A 27,067-nucleotide genomic window follows, 5' to 3' on the forward strand; every position below is an offset into this window, starting at 1 on the left:
AATGTAATACACTTTTATGCACATGAATTTATTTGATTCAATAAAGAGAATTAGTATTGCCAAAAGATTTTTTAGTTTCTTGGTCTAAATAAAATATATAGTATATTTGAATTACATTTTTCGAGATTATAAACATGTAAGATTTATTATTCATCAATTCATGGTTATTTAAAGAATGTGACATGGTTCCAGTTGCCCTTACTTAACATATGCTTCTATTTATATTATTTTGTAAAATATTTGTAGGATTAAATCACCAGCACAAATAGCATAGCTATAAGTAGTTTAATTTTCCTTGCTTAAATGAAAGTAAGTAATGTTCAGTCTTAGCACTGAGGCTACTGTTTCTAAATTCTATTTATTTTACACTTTTTATTAAATAGCATGTGCATATTCCTAAGTCACTTAAATATCTCATCACAAATGCACACCTAATTAAATTTCCATCTCAAGAACTACTACAGTGAGTAAGAGCTATAACTGACAATGTACATAGACCATAAAGGAAATATGAATTGCTAAATGAAACTTCGATGAAAAGTAAATTCCTCCCCTCCAGGGAAATATAAATCCTTAAACAACTTCTAAGAAACTATATGGGCAGTAGCAGGAGTTGATGAAGTTACAAATGAAGCTACACCCGCCCTCTTGTCTATCTTTGGTTAGATCTCTCTTTTAGGCAGCTGGCTAGCCTCAGCCATTTGCCCTCAATGGAATTAGTAAGCTATTACTATTGCAGACAACCATGAAAGACATCCCTATTAAGATTTTTTTTTCCATTTGTGCAACATAACACAAATAAAAGACTCATGGTAGAAATCACAAACAATTTAACGTTTTCTAAAATCTGTTATGCTCTGAAGATTGTAACTTTTTTTATTTCAATAAAAGCCTGAAAGAGGAAATACAGAGAACTGAAAAGCATTTGAACAAAGTTCCTTTTCACTAGTAGTCAGAAAAATGCAACTCAAAACAGGATACCAGTTTTCTTAAGTGATAATGCCCAAGGCTAATCAGACAGACAAACTTTTAATGGCAAAATGTAAACTCCTGTTACCTTTCTAAAGAGTTGATTTGCAATATACATCAAGGGCTTCATAAGTATGAGGAACCAAGCCTGAAAAATAATCTGTAGTATAGAAGAAAAATTTATACAGCATTAATTATAATGGCAATATTTTATATCAAATTATTGTACATTAATAGATTAATTCCAAATATTAAGGTACATTGGACAATATATATTCATAGTTGAATATTTATAGCCATACATAATTTGAGCAAGATAGGATTTCCAGAAAAGATGACAAAAGTTTTATAACAACCCAAACAGGAATTGACAATCCAAAATGGAGGCAGAAGAGCAGAGTGAAGGATAGATGGATGAAAGTAAGAGGAGAACAACTTCATCACAAAGCAAACTAATGAAATCTGCCAAACATACATCTTAATATCAAGTGATTTTTTTTCCCATACAGAGTATAAATTTGACCAAATTAACATTCTCAAGAATTATAGAAAATGTTTGTGAGGGAAAATGTGACAGATCTCTTTAACATGCCCCAAGTTAAAGAGAAAAAAATGAAAGATTAAATGAAAGAGCAATAGAAAACACAAATTACATTGGGGGAAAAAATCAAAATGCCCAGGATTTCTTTGACCCTAACTCTGATAACTGTTCTAGCTCCTTCTTTGGGAAAGAAACTCAATCTAAAATTTGAAAATGTGAGGCCCTGAAGTCAAGAAAAAGATGGAAGAGGTGGGGAACATCTACTTAGACCCAATAAAATCTTTGATATAAAAAAACCTACAAAGAGTACCCATGCTCCACCCAAAGCCGGGTGGTGGTGGCCATGTCTCTCACTGAAATTTATATTACCACAAAAACACATTCCAGAAAGGAGGAACAATCATAAATCTCTAATGAGGACACTTTCCTTAAGTCTTTGCTTAATAGTCCTTTACTTGAACTTAGAGGAGTTTGTCCATGTTGGAGTGTTTTAACAACGACAAATAATCCATTATAGAAAAAAAAAAAATCCAAGGACTTACTCATATGATCCACACAGTTGAGATCAATAAATGATCATACAGACAAATTTAAACCTACACCACCTGCCCTTTTAGGGTGAACTATAAGGGGAGGCATCTGAAGAGCACCCACAGAGTTAGGTATAAAATTTGCAGAGCTCAGTAAAATAGAATAATGTCGGGCTATGTTCAAAAAAGACAAGAAAAAAGTATTATTTTAAGGTACTAAAATATATTTCCTCTTCTTTCATGCCCTCTTAAACTATATCACGGTGAGTTTTTGTTTGTTTTGCTACTTTATATTGTATTCCCTATCTATGATTTCTATACATTTTATGGTTTCAAGTCTTATATCCAAGTTTCTAATCTATTTTGAGTTTATTTTAGTATGGTGTGAGGGAATGGTGTAGTTTCATTTTTCTGTGCATGACTGCCTAGCATTGCTGGCATCACTCATTGAAAGATTTTTCTTTCTCCATTATACTTTGACTCCTTTATCATAAATTGTATGCATACAAGTTTTTATTTCTCAACTCCTTATTCCATTGATCTATTTTTAACCCAAACCACATGGGTTTGATTACTATAACTTTGTTTTATAGTTTGAAGTCTGGGAATGTGATACCTTCTTTTTTCTTCAGAATTGCTTTGACTATTCAAGGTCTTTCATGGTTCCCGTATAAATTTCACTAGAGTTTGTTCTACTTCTTGGAAGAATGCCACTGATAGGGATTGCACTGGATCTGTATATTACTTACTCTGCTAATGTTAATTCTCCCAATTTCTGAACAAGGAATAACTTTGCACTTGTGTCTTCTATTTTTTTAAGAATGTCTTATGTTTTCCCAGGAAGCTACATGCAAAAAAAAAAAAAAAAATGAAACTAGATCACTACCTCACACCACACACAAAAATCAACTCGAAGTGGACTAAAGACCTAAACATAAGAACGGAAACCATAAAATACCTGGAAGCAAAGATGGGCCAAACACTACACGACATACACTTCAGCAACATCTTTAAAGAGACAGCACCCAATACAATGATAGTGGAGGTAAAGATAAAAAGATGGGACTACATCAAGTTAAAGAGCTTCTGTACAGCAAAAGAAACATTACAAAAAAGAAACAGACATCCCACTTATTGGGAAAAAAATTTCTCACACAAAGCTGATAAAGGATTGATCACAAAGATATACATAGAACTGATGAAACCCAACAAAAATAAACAACCCCATCAAAAAAATGGGCAGAAGAGCTACAAAGACACTTCTCCAAAGAGGAAATGCAGATAACCAACAAGCATATGAAAAAATGTTCAACATCACTCGTAATAAGGGAGATGCAAATTAAAACCACAATGAGTTACCACCTCACCCCAGTGAGAATGGCACATCTTCAAACAACTAGCAACAACAAATGTTGGCTTGCATGTGGAGAAAAAGGAACTCTCCTGACTTCTGGTGGGAGTGTAAATTAGTACAACCGCTACGGAAAACTGGAAATTCCTCAAACTGCTAAACATGGAGCTTCCATATGATTTAGCAATCCCACCCCTAGGTATCTACCCAAAAGACACAAAAACACTGATTCAAAAAGATAACCTGCACCCCCATGTTTATTGCTGCATTATTTACAATTGGAAAGACATGGAAACAGCACAAATGCCCAAAAGTGAATGACTGGATTAAAAAGATGTAGTACAGATACACAATGGAATATTACTCTGCAACCAAAAAATAAATAAATAAATAAATAAATAAACACATGCTTTTTGCAGGAACATGAATGGAGCTGGGGAAGATCATGCTAAGTGAAATAAGCCAGAAGGAAAAGAAAAAATACTGGATGGCTTCACTCATAGCAGGAGTATAAAGGACCAGACAAGAAAATGATGTAAAAATAAACTATTATATTATTTTTTTAAAAAAAGAATATTTTTAAGTTTTAATTATACAAGTCTTTCACCTCTGTTGATTCCTAAGTACTTAATTATTTTCTATGAGATTATGAATGAGGTTGCTTTCTTGACTTCTTACTTTTCTAGTCTGTTTTTTGCATATAGGAGGCAGCATATTTTCAAATATTGACAAAAAATATTTTTCCTACTTTGTATAAAATTATGATGCAGACTCATGGTGACATCAAGATTGTCATGTGTATCTCTAGTCACACAACTGCTATTCTAAGTCCTGCTTTCTTAATAGTACCATTCTACCTGCCTTTAATGAAACTTCCTCTTAAATCAAAGATATAGTCCTACTTTATAGGACTGACAAGATGTTACCACAACATTTCAGCAGTAGTAGAGGGTAAAGAAGTATCACTCTCCTAATATCCACTATTCTCTCCAAGCTCATTTAAATTTCAACAAAAGCAGCAATTGGCAATCAATGGGAATCATGGGAACAATAAATTTCAAACATTTTCTCCAACCTGCATTCCAGCCATTAGCTATTTCCATGAACTCCTCCTGGTATACTGGCACTCAGTAGAACTAGTGTGACTGACCAATGGACACAGGTCAACAGGTCATTTCTGGTTACTGCCTTCCAGTTGTACAAAAATTATAATTAAACCCACCAAAGCAAATTTACAAAATTGGAATTAGGTACTACAGACAATTATATCGTTTTAACATTTTCTCAATGTCTGAATGCACCTTTCTGGATGTAATAAAGGAATTTGATGGTCTAATTAATAACATTGAGGCAAATGTCACACTGTAGATATTTAGGTAAGACACAACATGACTGAAACCATCATCAGCTAGGATTCATCTCTGTTAACCAAAATATTTTGACTACAATAAGCATCCTTAAACAATGACTAATGTCCTATCTAAATCACAAGTTTTTGAGATCATTATGTTAGCTTCCTAAAAATTAACTCATGTACTGTAGAAAGACCTTTCATTAAACTTTGTGATTTGGCTTGATTTTCCTACCATCCATAACAGTAATACAGATAAACTACAAAATGTCCCCTCCCCCCAAAAAAAAAAAAGACATAATTTGATGGGAAATTATCTGCCGTTTTGCCTATAAATATAAAAAATAAAAATATGGGACAATGTTACAGAAAGAAGAGCAAGAATGAAATCAAAAGATAAAATATTGTTGATGGTTGTACTCTGCTTAATCAAAAAAGATGTTTATTTCTCTTCTCAATTAAATGAAGGCTATTAGAGAAGGAATCAGTATCTATAAACTTCCAAGTGAACTGATAAAAAGCACATACCTGTTTACCAATCTCCATGTTCAAGAACTAGAAGTAGGCAGGGATGAAAATGCAGCATAGCACAGGTCTTTGAAATTTAAAAGTGGAAAGATTGAATCACTTTGAAAGACATTATTAGTTGGCACAAAGTTAATGAGAATTCAAAATACAGAAATTCACTTTAAACAGATGAGAATAAAGAATTTTCTCTGGCCAATGTTTTCCAGGACCTTGAACAGTAATGACAATTTACAGACTCAATAAATATTTGTGAAATGAGCAACAATGTAATGAATGACAAACCATGTTTTCAAATAACTTCATAAATCACAAAGTTTTGCTAAATACAAAAAGGAAATTTGAATGCCATTTGGCAACAAACAGGATATGTTACTATTAAATAGGAAGAAGTCTGAAAGTAGAGAACACTGAAATATTAATCATTTCCTACCTAGAAAATTACAGAATACCCATCCATGAGAGAACTTCCTACAGAACTCCTACTGGGAAGCAAGCCCTTAATTTTGGATACCTATCATTCATTCCAGTTAATCATGGGTAGAATGTGATAAAAGGTAAGTTCTATAATTAGAATATACTATACCTCTCTGTTCATTCTTGTACATTCCTCCCTTACCAAAAAAAAAAAAAAAAAAAAAAAAAAAAAAAAAGAAAGAAAAAGAAATGTTTTAGTAGAATGAACAAAGAACATATAATAGGAAAAATCTGTTTGAAATTCTAAATTCTGCTGTTTTTTATTTGGTCTTGGGCAAATGACCTCTCTTAATCCCTTACTGTTCTGAGCTTCAGTTTTCTCATTTGTAAAATGAATTATAGAATTGAATGTTGGCACATGCATTTTGGTCTCCCTCCCTCCTTTTTTCGCCTTTTTTTCCCCTCCCAAATGCATCACTATGTCTCACTTTTTACACTTATCTAATAGTCATGTTACTCCATAGGCCACCACTTTGGTGTGTCTTCACCATTCAATACTCAGTAGTTGAAACTTCTACATTGCATCAGTTGTAGTAACATGTATATGCTGATAGAAGATTGTGAATAAAGACTGCCAGGCCCACAATGTTGGCTTGCATGTAAAACCTTTGAAAATGCAAATCTGCATCATTGCTATTGTGAATACTACAATAAACAGGTATATATATATCATGTCTCTATCCTGTTTTTATTTACTTTGGCTATATACCCAGAAGTGGGTCACACGGTAGAGTTATTTTAAACTTTCAAAGGAACTTCCATGTTGTTATCCACAGTAGTGGGAGTAACTGTCACAGGGAAGAAGGTTTCCCTGTTGCCACAGCGTTGTTTTCACCGATTGTCTCATCCTCTTGATAGCATAGGTAGCAGGTGTCTAGAGATAACCCATTGTGGCTTTGACTTATATTTCCATAATGATTTGTGAAGTTAAACAACTTTTCATGTGCCATGTTGGTAATATGGTGTCCTCTTTGGAAATGTCTCTTGTGTTCTTTGACCACTTGTTAATTGAGTCAGAGTCTTATTAAATTGTACATGTTCTTATGTATTTTATATACTTACCCCTTTTCCAATGTATAATGTACACTATATATGACTTCTATTTTAATGGTTTTTCATTAGTTGTCTCAACTGTACAGAAGCTTTTGTGTTATGTGAATTTGTGGTGCTGTTTATCTTTGTTTTTGTATTATTGGTGTTATATCCACATAAATCATTGCCAAGGTCAGTATCAATGTGCTTTTTCTGACTGTTTTAAGAATATTATGGTATAAAGTCTCACATTTAAGTATTTCAAGTTAATTTTTGTAAAGAGTGTGAGACAGGGATTCAGTTAATTTTTGTGCGTGCATTTCTTTATTTTTCTCAGCAGCATTTGTCTAAAAGCTATTCTTTCCATTGGTGTTCTTGGTTGGCTTGTAAAATGTTAGCTGGCTTTATGGCATCATTGGATTCTGTGCCTTCTATTCTGTTCTATTTGTTGAAGTGTCCACTTTTTGTGTTGGGACCATACTGTTTACTATGGCTTTGTAGAATAATTTATTCAATAAAAATATTTATCTAATCATTTCATATCCCTGTTAAAATTTTGTCAGTGGCTCCCATTTTCCTTAGGATAGACTCCTGCAAAACTCTAACAAGGTCTATATCCTCTCATTTCTGATCTGTCTTCAGCCTCAAATCAAACGTTTCTTCCTGACCTCTGTGATTCACAAATATAGAAATTTTTTAGTCCCTTGATTAATATCTACTCATGTTTCATGTCTCATCTGGACATTTCTTTTCCCAGGAGGCCTTCTTTAATCCCTCAGAGCGATGAGATCTCTCTAACTACCCATTCCCATATCACTTCTTGTTTTGCTTCCAGTTTTTGCTAATAGTGTATAATATCAGAGGAAAAATTTACTCCTCTATTTGAAAGCAACTCTTGTGACTCCCTATCTTGTCTGAATAGACTGAAATAGCCATTTGGTTAGATATAAAAGCAAGTTGCATTATCTCTGTCATCAATAAGGGAAGTCTATTCAGTAAATATTTTTGCACAACTACAACAGATGTATACACTACGCACTCTCCACTGGAAATGTTTGCTTTTGTTGTTGTTGTTGTTATGATAAGGCATATCCTCCTAAAGCTTACATTTCACAGAGAACACACTACAAGTATGCATATGCTTACCCTCTTGCCTTTTCACCTTAGCACACCAGTAAGAGATAATTGGGGCCCTCCCTGGTGGCGCAGGGGGTTAAAGCGCAGCACTGAGAAGCTAGAGCCACTTCCACATGAGTTCGATCCCTGCCTGCCCCGGAGGTGACCACATGGTGTGGCAGACCTCTCCTGACCCACCCGCTGCTCCCCTCAGCAGTGTCCTTCATCGATCTGCCTGTTCTGCTCCCCGCTCTGTCTCTGGTGAATGCTCTCACTCTCCGCATCTCTGGCCTGTACCCCAGTTCCATACGAATAAATAAATAAATCTTTTAAAAAGAGAGAGAGAGAGATAATTGCACCCCCAGGCGTCCACGATTTCTCTGAGAATGGCTAAGCTAGTAGTACATAGCACATCAGGATTGCAAAACAACAACAGAATTTATTAGCTGAAAACACTAAGACCTGGTCTTTTAAGGGTAATTGGGGAGATCAAAACCATTTAAAATGCCCTAGAAGAAAAAAATACGAGGTTTAAAAAAAAATAGCTTGAATACATATAAGGGAATAAAGGAAGATAGGCTGGAAAAATAGTACCAGTTTAAGTAAAAAATACTTTCACCTTAAGTGACATATTTAAACTAACACATTTTCATAGTCTTCATTAAGACTACTACCTCTGGGCCCTCCCTGGTGGCACAAGGGGTTGGGATGCAGCACTGCAAGCGATCCTTAGCTCCTTCAGTGTGAGTTGAATCCCCTGCCCCAGAAGTGCTCTATATGGTGCGGCAGACCTCTCCTGTCTCACCCGCTGCTCCCCTCAGCAGTGTACTTTGTAGGTCTGCCTGTTCTGCTCCCCACTCTCTCTCTGGTGAAGCCTCTCACCGCTCCTGCACCTCTGGCCTGTACCCCAGTTCTGTATGAATAAATGAATAAACCTTAAAAAAAAAAAAAAGACTACTACCTCTGGGGAACACATCAATTCCTCACCTTCAACCTGCCTCAGTGACAACTGCACACAGAGAGAAGTGAAACTCAAAGAGCAGGAGCTATAAGTTAATCCTTGCAATTGACAAAACATAAGTCATATATTCTGTTATATGCTTCATTATTAGCATAAACCTTTAAAGTGCATGAGCCTCATGTACCTCCAAGGAAACAAAAAAATTTAAAAACTTACCATCTAGAAATTTTTAAAACTGATCAGTGTGTGATCAGTTGAAGGAGCAAAGTCCGCATCAATTCAGTAGTTGACACCTGATGACCAATTTAAAAATCTAGTCAGCTCATAGAGCTTTGATTTCTTCAGCTGTTTATAGCAAAGAACCCCGAAAGTGAGTATTAGAAAACTTCTTCCAACAAATGTACAACACATGCCAGTGTACAGATGCATAATGAACTTATAAGGACCATGCTGACAGTTTCATTGCCTTTGGTCAGACCCCACAAATACTTGGACATATTATAGTAAACATTCAAGTTTTCTTTTCTGTCCTTTTTTAATCCAAAAATTCTCAACTGGAGCAGGGAAAGAGTGGTGACTCTACTAGAAGATATTTTCTTGCAAAATAAAATGATGAAGGGGAGTAATGCAAACTCCATGGATCGTATTTAACTGCCATTGGATCTACAGATCTTGTTCTTTGGGTGCTGTGATTTTTATTATGTTACAGAAAGTTCTTTTTTCAAACGTGTTAAAATTGTTTATCAAATGCATCTGCTTGTCTCATTCTATATCAACAATAACAGACTTCGTTTATAAACTATTACACATAGCACCACTGGAAATTTTGATGTGTTGGAAAGATCTAATACATATACAATCAAAAAGCCAGAAGGGTTTGTATAATGTAGCTATTAATCAATAATCTTTCATAATCCACAAAGGAAAATGATTGCATAAACCTAGAAGGTCACTTAATTGAATCCAATGTATATGTGACTTCCTCTTCCACAGTCCTGCATCAACATTCTATTCTCAGCACAGGTAACAACTTACAGATAATCCCGCATAATATTTCTGGTCTTAAAAACTAGCCCTTTTACCTTGTAAGGCAGCCAAGTTTTAGAAATAAAGTTGCAAAACTCTCTTTTCAAGTAGTGTAAGTACCTATTTTTTTTAAGATCCATGACTAATATATCCCAGGTCTGTTTAACCTACACTGATTACAGAGTCTCCTTTACCTTCTACTACAATAAATGCTACTTCCACAGTTTTGCTGCTGTTACATTTAGCAAGCTAGTCCTTCCACACTCCTTATTTGACCTCTTGGACATTGACCAATCTGTGTGGTTCTAGAGCTGCTGCTGGCAATCCAGGTGGTCCTGGATTCCAGCCTTCTCTCCGCTTTGCTAATTTATATGCCTACAACACCCCTGTAGGCCTTAAAAGGTTGACTTTGGCTGTGAGACAGGAAACATTGCATCCATGTGGAATCAGATGAAAAGGGAACCTTCTAACAAAGTACTAAACATAAATCAAGGGGGAAAAAAACAGAATGCTGTAGATTAGGGTCTTGGCTGAGTGCATTTTATATGTTACACCAAAACACTCAAGTCTGAGACTGAAATGTTTAGTTATCATGTCACTCAAGTTTGAGAAACTCATGCCCATTGGGTTTGATGGTTGGATTAAATGCCAGGTACAAGAAAACACAGTTTGCTCCTCTACATCTCCTTCTCTTTCTGGAGTTCACATCTTCTGTCTGAAGTAAATAAGAATGTCCTTTATACAACAGATGCACACCAAATCACCCCAAACACATCTGCTTCCCCAAAGAGTCTTTAGTGCAACTGGGTATCCCTTAGAAGAAAACACAGGGAGAGTTGTGCTATTTAACACTCACATTTTCATCTAATGGGATCTCTTAAGACTTTCTTTGATTTTAGTAAACACCAAAATGAACAAAGTTGTTATCAGCAAAGTTGTGTTAATGAAAAAGTGACTTTATAAAAATAATTGGTACATTCATTGTGGGGATTCTTTAGTTCCCCATTGCTGATACTCAAGGGTGAGATTAAAGCAGAGGTTGGCAGTTGAATATGTTGGCCCCAGGAAATATATCAAATATTCTAGTTTTAATCCCTTATAAGGAGAGTAAGTATATGTAGCATAATGATTGCCAGAGTGTCTTCAGATCAGTGGCATCAGTATCACCAGGCTTGTACTAGAAACATAAATTCTCCTAATCCTACCTAGATTTACTGAATCAGAAATGTGCTGTGGGCACCAAATTTTTTATTTTAACAACCTCTCTATTGGATTGTGAAGCCAGTTCAAGGCTGAGAACCAACCACTGTGTGAGGTTTCAAACCTAGATTTCCACCTACCACCCCCTCCATTCAGAATTTATACATGTTTGCAACACATTCTAACACAGCTCTCCTAAAAGTTCTATTTCTTAAATATCACATAGTCTGGAAAATCATTATATGAAACATAAGCTAGATCTTTACAGTCTAGCAGTCCACATCAAGTACTACTAGGATAGAGCTTAGCAAGAAGTGTTTGTGACCCAGAACAAACCATTACCAGAAATTCATTTTACTTTGTGCCAGAAATTTCTTCCAATGATATAGAGTATTATTATATAAGAAAAGATCTCTCCTACCTTCAAGTGCAATATTTTTTTTAAAGATTTACTTACTTATGCATACAAGAACTAGGGTACAAGCCAGAGGTGTGAAAGGTTAGAGGAGTCACCAGAAAGTAGGGAACAGAAACGGCAGACTTACTGAAACACACTGCTGCAGGGAGAAGCAGGCAGGACAGGAGAGGTCTGCTGTGCCATGTGGGTCACCTCTCTGGCTGGAGATGGAACTTGTGCTACAGTGGTTGTGGATAGCTTCATAGTGCTGAGACTTAGCCCCTTGCACCACCATAGAAGGCCCTCAAGTGCAATATTTTAATGTTGATTTTTAGTTATGTCATCTGTCATTCAAAAGACATACTACTTCTCTACATGTAGAATTTATCATATTTCCTGGCATAAAGGGGTGGTAAATACTTGTGAACAGATAAACAGTGATGCAGGAAAGACATAATTTAGTGGGGAAAATCATAAAATTTGCCAATAGTAAAAGTAGGTTTACTTACTGGCTTATCCATGTATTATGTCAACTTTGACTTGAAAAGATACTTAACATGTCCATTTTTCTGTTCTAAGTCTATAAAATAGAACAATGAAATGTTTTTTACAGTTTGTGTGTGTGTGTGTTTTACAATTTTAAAGTGAAGAGAAAACGCCCTTTATAGCACTTTACACAGTACTTAACTACCAATCAGTATGCAGTGGGTTATAGTTTTTTTCTCCCTATTCTAGGATAAACATACTAGTCTTTATTTCCTTCTGAATGATGATTTAATATAGAATATGACAAAAAGTCATGTATGTTGACATGTTGCACTAGCAGGAATTCTGCCTGCCTTTTATGTGATAGGTTCACAACTCTTTTCACCTGGTACAGTGACCGTACAAGCAAATAAACAATTTTAAGTAGTAGACACTACCTTGCATCAATTGAGTGAAGCTGTGGCCAGTGTTGAAATCTTGTTGAGTGTCTTACAGTATCAAAATTGCCTTTAAGTTATTTTGAAGAAAGCTTCACCCACATGGTTGCAGTGATTCTTTCTTTGTAGCAAAAAAAGCATAGGCAATTCTCTTCACATGCATTATTTCAAGAGTGCTCTCTGCAAACTCTCCTGGAAATGTGCTAGGGAGTAAGCACTCAAAAACTACATTATTTACCAGACAATAGCAGCCAGGAATTTTTTTTTGTTTTTCTTCAGAGCTCAAATGAATTTACTTCCCTAATGAGAAGTTGGAAGGACAGATAAAAGGCAAAAGCTAGACAATGTACAAAATGCTGGAGAGGAGAAGCATAGGCAGGAAAAAAAAAAAAAAAACAGAAAACACTGCCAAGCCACTCTGATACCCACCCTGGGTATCCAAGTCCCCACTCTGACCAGGGTACATATTCAAACACGATCTACTGAAATATACTTTGGTGTCTCTTTAGGTATTATGGGGTATTATGGGTTGCAATCCTCTAGCCCACTCACTAGGTCAGAATTAAAGGGTTTTCTGTGTTATGACCAGGAACTCTGGAAAGTCCCACTTCAAAAAAATAAAAACATTTGCTGTTTCTTCAGAGTTTCATAGTCAAGCAGGTAGTTCTTACTGAGACTTAGACTAATTGATACCCCGGTGAGGAGAGCGCACCAGCTTTCTAGTACCTCCTGGGTACTAGAAACTAGTCCTTTAAACACTATTTGAATTTTCCTACCAGTAATCACTCTACTTGGCTCCAGTGAGGAGTAGAAAAATGCATTTGAGAAATTTGATCTTATGCCGCAGTTATGTCATTTATGGAAAGGGGCTGTCATCTTTAATGAATATTGAAGTGAGATAAATTATGTGAAAAGTAATTTACTCAGCTCTCAGCATACATCAGATGCCCAATATATGCATCCAAATCTGTAGTCATTTCCATATCTTTTCCTGACTATAAAACTTACTTTAAACTGAAAAATTTCAATGTGGAAATCTTTCAAACAGAAGAATTCATATTCAATTAAACTAACACCTTATCCTTGTGTTATATATTTGGGGGGGGGAGGGGGAAAGGATACCATGACTTTTTTTTTTTAATCACACCATATTTCCCAATTTAGATTATATAGACTCCTATCAACTCAACATGAGCTAAAGCATGAGCTTACTTCTCCTGTTCCCAGCTAATACTTATTTTAAACAGTTAAAAGCAAGTAGACACATGAAATAATTATCCTGATTCAATTCCAACATTATATTACTGACTGGACTCTCAACCTTGTGTTTGTCCAATCCACAAAACTAGTTCTACATATCAATGTCTATCAAGTATTTTTATTACAAATGTGGATGAGATTGGAAATAAGTTGTTGAAAATTATTAATTTATTTGCTACAGATAGTTTGGGAATATTGTGGACTTAAAGGAAACATTTTACAGTTTTCTCAGAAATGGTAAATCACAATATATGAAACATCTATGCTCATAAAAACTTAGCTGCTTATGGTATAAAACTTAATTGCTGATGATATGAAGCATCTAACAGTAAAGGAAAACTGAACTTAAGGAAGGAAAATCTTAACATTTTATCAGAGCATAAATTGAAACACTTAACAACTCAATTTAAAATTCAAGAAGAATAGATGTATCCAAGATTTAACAATATTTAACTAGGTGAAATTAATTATTTGAAAAAATGTTTTAAATAAAGCACTCTCAAACTCAAACTTTCCTTTAAAATAAAATATATAACATCAATGAGTTAAGTAAATTTAAGTAAGAAAAAGAATCAAGATTTGCCTTTCTTATAACATTTGATTGGCATTAATCAAATATTCTTAGTCATTTATCTTTTCAATTTTTTCCAAAAAAAAGAACAAAAATATCCAAAGAGAAAGTCTAAAAAAATAAAGCCTGCAAAATATGAAGATCATAAAATTGTATTGGGAAAATTGTATTTGTATTTCACCAAAAGTAGTCATTTTCAAATCTTATCAGAAAACACAACTGGAGTGGAAAATAACATCCTTGAAGAAAAATCAATCCTTAGTTTGGAAGTTCAAAATTCTTTCCCAATACTTCTCCCATCACTCAATTCTAAAATCTAACAACTTACTGTGTTTAGTTAAATTTGAATGTGTAATACCACTAAATCTTCTCAACCATCCAAGAGGAGGGACCAAGATGCAGATTGTTCTTATTTACTACATGTGATGTAACTGGAGACCGCAGTCCTAGTCAAGAATTTGTACCCACCCCTCCCCACTACACAACACATGCAAAGCAGGTGCCTTTCAACTCATTAAAATCAGATTTGGGAAGGATCATTTTTATCTCATGTTATTATGTATCTAAGAAACGAGACATAATAGGGGAAAGATATTCCACAGTGGAGAAAAAACAATAGGGTACCAAAGATTTAAATATTTTGCAATCAACAGGAACAACATAGTACTAAGTTTCCCAATGGAAATTTTTTGTACATGTCTTTCTTTACACAAAGACAAGTTTTTCTTAATTTTTCTATAAACTACAAAAGGATATTCATTTAAAAGAGAGAGAGAGAGAGATTTCCATAAAATCCAAAGAGTTTCCAAAGGGACATTTCATATGAAAGACAAAAGTGGCCCTTAGTCCATCATTCATTGTTATTATACATGCCTCGTAACCCTTACACCAGGCTCCTAAATAAGAGTCACCTTGCTCAAATCTCACCAAAAATGAGTCCAATGCATAGAAATCACAAAGGCAAACACACACTCTCTCTTTGCTCTAAGTTCCATAAGGTGAACCTGCGGTTCATTATTTTAAAGTCAAAAATATTGTTTGAAAAATGGTAAATGGCATTGTTATTAACCAGAGAGAACAGCCATCCTCAAAGCTCATACCTGGAAGCCACATATTACTTTCAACCAATAAGAGTAGGCTCAGATGTTTTCCTTTTTTTAGTTATTTTATATATTTTTTGCATCATTCTTCATTTTTATACAATGGATGCTTTCTCATCTCTGGTATAGTACCTGTGAAATTCCCACACAAATTCACCCATGTATTATCACTGTTCTTTGTGCTCTTCCCAGCCCTGTTTTGAGCCTACTCCCTCTATCCCCCTCCCCCTGCAGAATGACTCTAGTTTTTAGTTGCCTATTGATTTTTATTTTTACTTTATTATCTTCCTATAAGTGAAACCATCAGTATTTTTCTTTTTCTTTCTGGATTATTTTACTGAGCATGATCCATTCCAGCTCTAGTCATGCTTCTGTGAATGACATGAGTTTATATTTTTGATTGTCGAGTAATATTCCATTGTGTATGTATACCACCTCTTCTTGATCTAGTCAACTATTTTGAGGTTGTTTCCATAGTTTATATATTGTAAATAGTGCTACAATAAACATAGGGGTAGCAGGTATTTGATGTTTTTCTCAAGCAATCAGCAAATCAGCATTTGTCCTGGGTTTGACGTTTAAGAAAACCAGTGGGAAAGAGATCACCTCAAGGATTTGAGCAGCTTTCATAGAGGTTGAATCAGACCAAGCTAATACAGAAGATTTATCCAAGTTATTTAGTCTTTAAGTATGTTCAGATATACGTTTTCCTTCACTTGAAGTGAACTTGTATCACTAATTACATTACATGTAATATATATATATAATAAAGTATATATCTATATATATTTGAAATTCCTTTTGCAAAATACTTCATCTTTTCCTTTTCATCTTCCCTGCCTTTATTTCTCTTTTTACAATTGTGAGGGGAAAGACTGAAAGACATTGGTTTTAAAGCTGATGGAGGTCTTAGAGAAATGAGAGTAAAGATTCTAATTTCTTTCACCTCTCCTCAAATTTTGATTATAGACAAATGATTAATTAGTCAACACCATGTTCAAATAGTGCTTGGAAAATGTACAACAAGATCATTTTATTCTACATGTGAAAATTTAAAACTACCTTCAAGAACTGCTGTCTCTCAATATGGATATAGTTCTAATTTGAGAAAAGTACAGAAGAAATCTGATGGCTTGATGATTGTTATTGTTGTTTATATATCTAGAAATTAGCACAGTAGCAAAACTATGAGACATATTATATAATGAATAGAAGAATATATGAATGTGTAAGTGAACATCTTAGACACAGAACTATCAAATCAAGTAAGTCTTTCTAGAGACCCTGTCTCCTGATTCAAAAGCCACTCCAAACACATGCATCCCACATATGGTTCTCTGTATGCTCTTCCCACTTCCATCCTCTCCTTAATGACTAGCTTTTCCTGAAGGGAACAGTTTTAGATAAATACCAGGTGAAATATGGTACCGAAATAAAGCTCTGGAAGTGATTTTTGAGGTGCTAGAAGCTCCCACATATTGAGACCTCCCACAAGCAATTTTTTTGAGGAAGATTCTAAGTAACAAAGATTGCTGAAGGCTGCTTCCTATAATGCCACCTAGTTATCCATCTTAATCTGGAGTTGGCTTACCCAGTTAGCCTGAGCAGTTGTATGTCTGTGTGTGCTTTTTCTCCCCCAAAGAGGAAGGAAAGTGGTTGAAAACAGAACATCTGTTACTCTGTTATGAGCAATGGGGAAAAAAAAAACAAGGCAGTCAGAAGGTGCCATCTTTCTCTGGGCAGAAATATAGTTACAAATATACACACTCTGCAGGTATTCTCTTATGTTAAAGACCACTGAGAAAGCATAACAAATGATGGAAGGTAAGGACAAATCAATGAATTGATGTAGGAAAGATATTAGGCTTCTTCTAACATTAAAATCCACCAATTTGGGAAAGTAACATTTTGACTTCAGAGCCTTTTGACTTTATATGTATCTATTCTAACACTACATTTCCTAGGACTTTTTTGGCCAATCTAATCAGCTTTCTCAAAACTTGCTTTATTTGTCCAATTCGTGAAAACTCCTAGACAAAAATGGAGCATAAATATTTTAGTAGTCTGATACTTTGGAAATTAACCTCTTAAAGGAATGATCTCCTTATACACAGTTAAGGTGATTAAATTGAAATGACAGAGTGGTAAGGAATTGTTTCTTTAAAGGGCTAACACTGAACACTGTAGTTAAGTATCTCATTTGGGAGCTCTTATTTCCATAGCTCAACCTTCTCTATCTCATTCCTACTTTAAAGAAGGTAAACCAATTACAATGATACTACAATATTCCCGTGATGGAGGGTGTGGGGGTGGCGAGTGATATTTTAAACAGGAAGTAGTTTTGACCCCTGGCATCTAATGTTCCTTTCAAATTCTGAAGACTTCTCCATGTCGTGACTCTTGAGGAGACAAGGATCCATCTCATGCCATGGAAGCCTAAAGTGTCAAATACTCATATGCATCACCTATCTCCTAGCTCTGGACTTGGTCCAGCCATTTAAATATTTTTCCATGAGAAAAAGAAAATTGAGCAAGCAGTGTTATGTTCAGTTTAGTTCCTCTAGAAACATTCTGAACCAAGGATTCAAAATTCATTTGTGTATTTGAGCCATGTTAGACCACGGGGGGGGGGGTGGTGAGAGTGGGGTAAGGGTGAAATAAAGGAAGAGGAGTTCACTAATGAGGAGTCTGGTATCAAGTTCACTACCATTGTGGGGACCAAAGATAATTTCCTTAGGCAAATGTAAAAACACAAATTAGAGTAAGTCAATCTGAAGAGAAATGAAGCTTGTGTCTGTATATACTAGTTTAACCATTCACTGGTTAATGCCTGAGGGATATTAATGCTGTAGTACTTCCATATTGCCATATGCAATTAAAGTAGCCTTTCTAAATTCAAAGAAAGTTCTCAGGCACAGACACTGGTCGTTAAGAATTTAGCCTGAGCAAACCAAGGTGATAAAAGTCTGAGATAAATGGACAGGTCCCCAAGATGCTAGGTCAATTTTTAAAGTGGTAGCCATCAGAGTTAATAGATTATCAAATACCCACTACTGCTGAGCAACAGAGGTGAGAAAAGTGGCATTACACCAATGTGTTCCACAACTAAATCAGCACTGATATCTACTGCCTCACCTACCGATTTGCCAAGTATGATTCTCATACCTTCCTCAAGTTCATTCGTTTTTACTTAACCTAGCCAGTGATTATTTCTGTAACTGTATGCAAGAGCCCAGATGCAACAATGTCATTCACAGTGTCATCAAGATTTGATGTTGAATGCTACTAAGACAAAACAAATCCTCTAAGATTTCCCAATGTAGGCATGCCACTTTCCGAGGATAACTATCACCAAACTATGTATTCATCTTCTCTCTTACTTTGGATCCTGAAGGACAGGAATGTCTCACTCTGGGTCCCTTGGTGATAAGGGAATACGCTGAATATTTCACTAAGCATAATTCTACCTACATCCATCATGTTGTTGCAACTAGCTGGATTTCATCTTTTATAGCTGACTAGTATTCCATTGTGAATACATACCACACCTTTATGTATGAAATGAAATATTAATTCATTGAAGAAAAAAAAGAATAAGTTGAATATACACAATAAGTACAAGCAGTTATAATAGCAAAACTTAAAAAAAAATTGTCTAAGTTGCTCACATTTATTATGCAGTGGTATCCAATTGTCCAGAAATGATCCAAGCTGAAGAGATATCTCTACTCTAGATGGTCCTCTTTCTGTATTGTTTCTCTACTATCTTCTAAACTACAACATTTATCTTTAAGGAGAAGACCGGTTCAACAGCATGCTTAATATGCCAGACTGTGAAAAGTGGAAAAGAAAGAAAATCTAGGCCAATTTCTTTTTTTTTTTTTTTAGATTTATTTATTTGTGCATACAGAACTGGGGTACAGGCCAGAGGCTCAGGGGCGGCGAGAGGCTTCACCAGAGACAGAGCGGGGAACAGAACAGGCAGATCGATGAAGTACACTGCTGAGGGGAGCAGCGGGCAGGTCAGGAGAGGTCTGCCAGGCCATGCAGGAATCAAACTCATGCAGAGGTGGCTTTAGCTTCTTAGTGCTGTGCTTTAACCTGCTGCACCACCAGGGAGGACCTGTCCAATTTCTTTTTAAGGAAGCAAAATAAAATTTACTTCCACTCAAATTCCATTATCAAGAACTTAGAAATATAGCCTAATTAACTTCAAAGAAGCCTGAGAGATCTACCCACTAGTTATAGCAATCTACAGATAAACAGTATTAGTGTGGAGACAGGTGACACGAGCAGTCCAAATGAGCATCTGTCACATGCAGTATCTTCTAAGCCATAGTCATAAACACAAGCATATAGACCCACGTTTCGTTAAATGGGTCTACAAAATGTTGTGAGTCAGAATAGTCACCAAAAATGGTGCTTGAAGTGTCAGCTCTCAATAATCAGGTGGACAAGATTTGGCTATTGTTCCAGCTTAAAAACAAAGCCTGTAAGATGGCCCTATGAGTGACATAGATGATCTGTGTCCAGCCTTTCATTAAAATGGTGTTCTAAATCCAATAAAGCTAGGCTTCAAGGGTGTTTGCCCAACACTTCTATGCAATATTCAACTTACATGGAAAGTCTCACGGTGGATCCTGAATAATTAACTGAGAAAGACACTTTGCTGCCTAGATTCCAGGTCTGTGGGGAGATACAGTGCCTCTGAAAATGAAAATTGGCACAGAAGCAGAAATTAGAGTAACAACTTGAAGAACAGATCCACATGGATTTCTGCGTAGTAGCTTAAGGTTTCATTGAATATTTTTAATGGAAGACTATAGACAAGAAAGTATGGTCTTATTTATTGGACAAATCATAAAAACATGTTATGTGCCAGGTGAATAGTCACCAAAAAGGGCCCTTGAAGAGTCAGTTATCAATAATCAGGTGAACAAGATTTGGCTATTGTTCCAGCCTAAAAACAAAGCCTTGCAAGACTAGAATATGGCCCCATGGGTGACATAGATGATCTGGGTCAAGTCTCAATATTCTCTCATAATAAGCTTGCTTGAATCTAGAACGCAAGAGATAAAATTGATGCCTTTTTACTTCAAATAACTCATTTGTAAGTTTATGTCTTTCTATTTTTGACTCTATATAGCACTAGTTTTAAAAATATATTAGTGCCTAAAACTAATATTTCTGAGAGAAAAGAGAGATCACACCAAAAGTCCATTGAGTTGAGAGTGTCCCCTAACCATCTTTAGTCCCTTAATGCACTTAGTAAATAGACAAAAACTGAGTTTGAGTAGGGATTGACTGTAGGTTAAACAGACAGCCTCTGGCATTCAGGGAGAAATAGAAAAGCTGCTACTCATTTCTCTTGGATGCTATCTTTGCTAAGGTCACACTCAACTACTCACCACTGTCCAAACTGGCTGTTCATTTTCATACTTCCAGTCCTGGTATTCAGCAGCCTTCTGCCTTCAGTTTCCTCCATCAATTCACATCACTCCTCACATTACTCCAAGTCCTGGTCAAAAGTCATCCTGTGTAAAATCTTCCCTCATTCCTTCAAATAGAGCTATTTGCCACTGGGTTTATAAGCTCAAAAACCAGTTCTAGATCTTTTGTATCACATTGTAACTTTTTGTTCAAATGCCTTTGTTTCCCTCACTATACTGCAAACTTCTAACCAGGACATTAACTATTTCAGGGACTGAAAGCCTCACATTTAAAGAACTGCAGATTTCTGACTATGAAGTTGTTTAATTTTAACAAGATGATACTCAGTGCCACCTTCAGCCAAAAATTATAATATCCAATATACTTAGCATAGAGAAATCTCTGAATTGTATCTTGTTCAAATTGACTTAATATTAACATTTGCAAAGTATATACAGAAATTAAAAATACACGGAAGTTTTAGCTCAGAAGTGATGTCAGAGTTATATGTTAGCAAACAGTCAAGAAAAGATGATTCTCTGGATTGTCTGAATATAGTGTTTGACTGACATAAGTTCAGTTTTAAACAAACTGACGTAGATTTGACTGTTGTATTGCAGACCATCTCTCTTTCATAGGCTCTGGGCATCTTCAAATCCCAGCTCGGCATTAAATTTTTGAATAATGAATGAATAAATGAGCAAATAAATGTTAAAATTTATAGATCATATTGCAGCAATCATTTTTTACATACTTGGATAGTATATTTATAAATGTATGTTTTATACAAATGTTTATTTCTATGTACTTGCATAGTGGAATTCTGCTGAAAATCACACCATCACCAAAACCCTTTATCAGAGTGCAATTAATATTACCTTTTAATTTTCTATAATCAAAAGTGATTATACCTATTGTAGAACACACAAGCATCAGTAAGAGAGTAAAACAATAAACTGCATTTAATAACATTATATAACATATGCAGCAGTACACTCACAGTCTACCCTGTGTACATTTGGCTCATTATATACAAAAAAAAAAAAAAAGTGAGTGACTATGTCCCTAGGCTCTATTTTTCAAGGTAAGGCTCTTCCTTGTGTTTCCATCTTTATTATTTTGAATTTTACAATGGGAAGTTATTTTCCTCCAACCAAGAATTACTTCCAATATGGAAATCATTAGTGCACTTGAATATGGAATTCAGAAATGGGAAAACGAAGTCATAAACTGAACAGACTATTTGACAATGAGAACAACAACCTAAACCCCAGAAACAACTTGATTGTGTTCCTTATAAAATTTATATACTAATAGAAACAGTATTTATTAATTCTCCTGGCTACACAGTATTTGCCGTTCAGATGGCCAGTCTCTCTATGACTCTTTTTAAAGGGTATTTTCAAAAGTTCTGGTAACAAAGGAGTTAACAGAGTGGCATCACTATTAAAAGATTTATGTTAACCAGGTGTTGGAATTGCTTGAAAAGTCAACCATTTAACATACAACCTTTCTGTTGTAAATACTGTACCACCCGAAGACAGATTAAACAGTTTTGTATAAAACTATGGGTTAAAAAAAAAATTGGGATAATGAAAAAAACATTGTGCCAAACTTTACTTGAGAAAATTGCCAAACATGTGACCCTCCAAATACCACTGTGTCCTTATACCAGCAACTCACTTAAATTGTCTCATGCAGAGACAAAGGCAGGAGTTGGGGGCTCAAGAGCAAAATATCAAATATGCATACCAGGAACAGATTAATGACTATCCTGTTCACATGTTCGACTATATATGTCATATGTGAAAATTCAGGGTTAGCGTAGCCTAGAACATCATACTTAGAGGAGACTTTTGGTTTCTCTGAATTATGAGGTTAACCTGTTAACCCTGTCGCCTTCACACTATTTCACTGAAAATCCTGCCTATTTGGGAAAATTGTGGTTTTTCAGGCTTCAGGCTTGAGCTTTCCTTATACAAACCAATCACTAAAAATGGGGCTGGGGGATGGTTTTTCATGAAATGAGCATTACAGAATCTAACCTCAGGGTTAAATACTACAATCATTCACAGGTGGGATTTCCTGGGGTTTTGTAACTTTCCATGAAGGGATTTACATATGCCCAGAAGAAGCCACTGCTGAAACAGGTTGTGTTTTTCACTAGGGAGGCAGCTGGGGGGGCCGGGGGGGGGAGGGGTTGTGCAGTTTTAACTAAACAGTGAAGTAACTATATCTGTTCATAGTTACCAAACTGTTGTGCTTTTTGTTTAGTAGGTCAACATACTGTCGTTGTCTTAATTTGTGTCTGAGTCTATCATGCAAGGGGCCACTGCCTCACAGAAGGTTTTAATCAAAGCAGCCAAACCAACAAAATAGGACATCCTGGTCAGAATTACTCTCTCAACCTCATTTTGAACTGTTGCTTTTTTCAGAGGTTTGGCAAATTTCACAATAAACCACTTACCAAAGTGTTCACATTTAATGAGAGACAATTTTTACATAAGAAAAATAATCTGTCACCCAATATTCAAAAATGTTAAATATCCATAGTTATATAAAGAACAATGTTACATGTTCAGCCTATCTGCCATGAAAACTTACAGAATACACTCTAAAATTCTTCTGTTCTCTAGAAAGCTTTCTCTACTCATCTTCCTATTCCTATACGCCAATCTTGAAAGAAAAAAAATCTTAACATAATTTTGAGCTCTATAAACAGACCATAGCATTACTTAGTATTAAGCTTTTGAGTATCTATATCAACTTCTGCTCTCTCAATGTTGTTTGGCACTCAAAGACAAAACAACTTGTAGGTTACTACTAGAGCCTGCTACTATAAAACAAAACAGAAAAACAACCCATTGTCAAGAATTAATTCCCATGAATCCTAGAGTTAAACGTAGAGCTGCAACCGGGAAATTTCTAGATTGTCCATGAAACTGCCCAGGTCAAGCCTGGTACATACATAACAGCATTTCAATTGGGCACCATCTTCTCTTCATCCACATATTCTTGGCATCATCTTTTGCCAACAGATTTTTGAGTTCAGATGTTCCTACTTAAAACCAAACCAACAGTCAAGTCTCAATTCTTTCAAAGTTATGAGGATGACATTTTTTAAACTTTTAAATCTGTAAGCACATCCTAATCTTTTTGACAGAGAAAGTACAGTTATATATGTTTGTGTAAGCAAGTATAACCACCTTTTGTCAGTATTAGTGATCAGGCCTCCCATTCCTAGCTCATGACACACCAGGCCATTAACTGAGAAGTTTGAGAAAGAAAGTAGAGCCCAAATTCAAGTCTAGCCTTCTTTAGTTTCTGCTTCTTCTTTGGTTTTTGTTACAGGGTAGCCCAGAGTGGACTGGGTCACCTGTCTGTGGGGCCTCACCCGCGTGCTCACAATTCAGTTATACTGCAGGTACACACAAAAGGGTCACTAATGTGTTTATTTTCAAAAGGGAAAAGGAATAGTTAACAACCCAGGGAAAGAGAGCAGGATACAAAGTAACTGGAATATCTTAGGACTAGGTTGACTGAACACACTGAGTCACGCGGTCCGAGGAGCTGCTTCCCAAGTGAGAGCGTGAGAGATGCAATTGCACCCTATTTATCCCCCAAATGTCCCAGAATTCCTGCTAGCTCCACCCTTGGGTCCTCGCAGTTCTCTCCCTGGTGCTGCTGGGAGTTGTAGTTTCCAATCACTGGAGTAGGGGGTAGAGTCCAGAAAGCTGGAGTAGGGGGTGGAGTCCATAAGACTCCACAGAGTTCCTTTAGGACATCCTTCCCATTAACACTTCCAACATGGTGGCTGCAGTCATAGAAAGCTAAAAAGAAAACTCACAAATCTCTCCTCTTCCTGAATTCATAAGTGAAGCACAAATGAGGCAAGATCTAAACACAGAGCATGTGGAAAATAGACAGTCTCTGGAAGGAATACTCTAATAGGAACAGCATAAAATATTCGAATTGGTCTACACACTTAGATTCAGTGAGGAATTTTCAACAACATGGAAAGGTACTGGAGTGGTGTTAGTGATGAAGAGCATTAATATTTATGTCTGTATGTTCATATGTGAATCCATTTAAGGTGGGAGGAAGGGGTAGTGGGTATGTCAACGTTTCTGGGTAGACTTGCATATACAAGTTTGTACATTGTGGGGTAGTTTATTGTCTTTACGTCCCCATTGGAAATCTATGTACAAATTTTCCACAATATCCTTTGTGCTTCACTGAACATTTAAGTTTATTTCTCTTCAAAATATTAAAATTAGTAGAAAATGTAAACTATTAAAATGGGTAAGATTATTTTTTTAAAAGATTTATTTATTTGTGCATACAGAACTGGGGTACAGGCCAGAGGCTCAGGGGCGGTGAGAGGCTTCACCAGAGACAGAGTGGAGAGCAGACCAGGCAGATCGACGAAGTACACTGCTGAGGGGAGCAGCGGGCGGGTCAGGAGAGGTCTGCCACGCCATGTGGTCACCTCTGGGGCAGGAGGGAATCGAACTCATGCGGAAATGGCTTTAGCTTCTCAGTGCTGTGCTTTAACCCGCTGCGCCAACAGGGAGAGCCATAAAATGGGTAAGATTTTTAAATAATTCACATTTTCTAACAGTTTCTTACACATCCTTGGTATATTTTTTGAATTTATTTAGTTACTAAACGAAAATGAGATACTAGAACTTACTAGGCCTTGGTAGAAAGCAGAAAGAACACACACGTCATGCCTATTCTTGTGCACTTAGGTTTTTACACGGAGCTCTGGATCTTTCAAGAACAGAACATTTCAAAGCTCTCTTTGTTAACAAAATGGTAGCCTAGTACCTGAAAAGTAATGAGGTATATAAGCAAAACCATGTTGTTTTTAAAAATACTCTAAAATTCCTCTTGTTATGGTTTGAACTGTGTTGTATTGCAACAAAATTCATCTTGGCATCCACACACTCAGGTACCTCATATTGTGACCTTATTTGAAATTGTCTTTGCAGAGTTAACTAAGTTTAAAATGAGATTGCTAAGCTGGTTCTAAACCAGTGTAACAGGTGTCATTTTTAGTAATGCTTCTAAAATCCAGGGAATCCTAAACATCGCAAGGAACTACCAGAAACCAAAAAAGAGATTGAAAACATTCTCTCCAACAGTTCTCAGAGGGATTCAACCTCAAAAACACCTTGATCTCAGATGTTTAGCCGTCATAACTAATAAGTATCACTATAAGTTACGTGTTTTATGGCTTTGTTACAACTAACTTACTCATCTTCAAAACTATTTCTATTCCTTTCTTAAAATATAATAAAACCAACCAAGAAGAAAGGACTATGGTGGTAGGTAGAATTATAACTTAGGAGAAATTGTGAATTAACCAATCTTAAAACTGTCTAGCATAAATGAAGATACCTAATCAGTGGAACCACAAGATAACTATGCTAAGAAAAAAAAAAAAGATATATTTCCCCAAATTAAAGGCATTTATTTTTGTTTCTAGTGTCAAATAAACTTCCAAGAACACACTTCTGGGACATTTGGAACTACTGTTCCACAGATGCAATTAACGTACTACAATACACAAAGAAAATAAATATAGTCTAGTAGAGAAAATAGCCTTCACTTCTAGTGAGAACATGATCTTTAAACATACACCAAGTGCTAACAAGTTTAAGTAAGTGTTTTCAGAACCAAAATGAGGAAAGACATTGTTTTCACTTAGTGTAAAAATTAGTGTAAGTTTATGAGTTTTACAAGCACATTATATTCAGAAGGTAAATTAATCAAAATTTTTCAAAAAAATATCTCTGCAGTTTTATTGCAGTGTCCAAGTAATATGATAGAAGTTAAATGACTCAAATACTTATTGTGTAAGTTGACAGAAGAATTACAACTTAAATGTGTAACTAAGTTGGGTTTGAAACCATCATCTCTTACAATGCTTTCGTGGAAAAATACATGAGAACAAAACCAAACAAACTGAAATTGTTTTGAGTCAATAAAAAGTTGCAAGTTTAAATCTTGGACCCATCATTCTTAAATATCTCCTGTGTCTCATAAATATTATCCATTATAATTAGAAATTTTCACATACTTACAACTATGATGATTTAAGAAGTTAAGGATATAGCATAGACACAGGTTTTATGTTTAAAAATTTAAAGTGATCTGTCCTTTAAGATAGCTGCAAATGAGAGACCCTTCCTGGTGGTGTAATGGGTTAGGACACCACTCTAGCCACAGCCACCTCAGTGCCAGCTGGATCCCCGGCAGGGAAGTGATCCACATGGCATGGCAGACCTCTCCTGACCCATCC

Source organism: Condylura cristata, unplaced genomic scaffold (genome assembly GCF_000260355.1).
Source record: "Condylura cristata isolate star-nosed mole 26May11 unplaced genomic scaffold, ConCri1.0 scaffold00007, whole genome shotgun sequence".
NCBI lineage: Eukaryota > Metazoa > Chordata > Mammalia > Eulipotyphla > Talpidae > Condylura > Condylura cristata.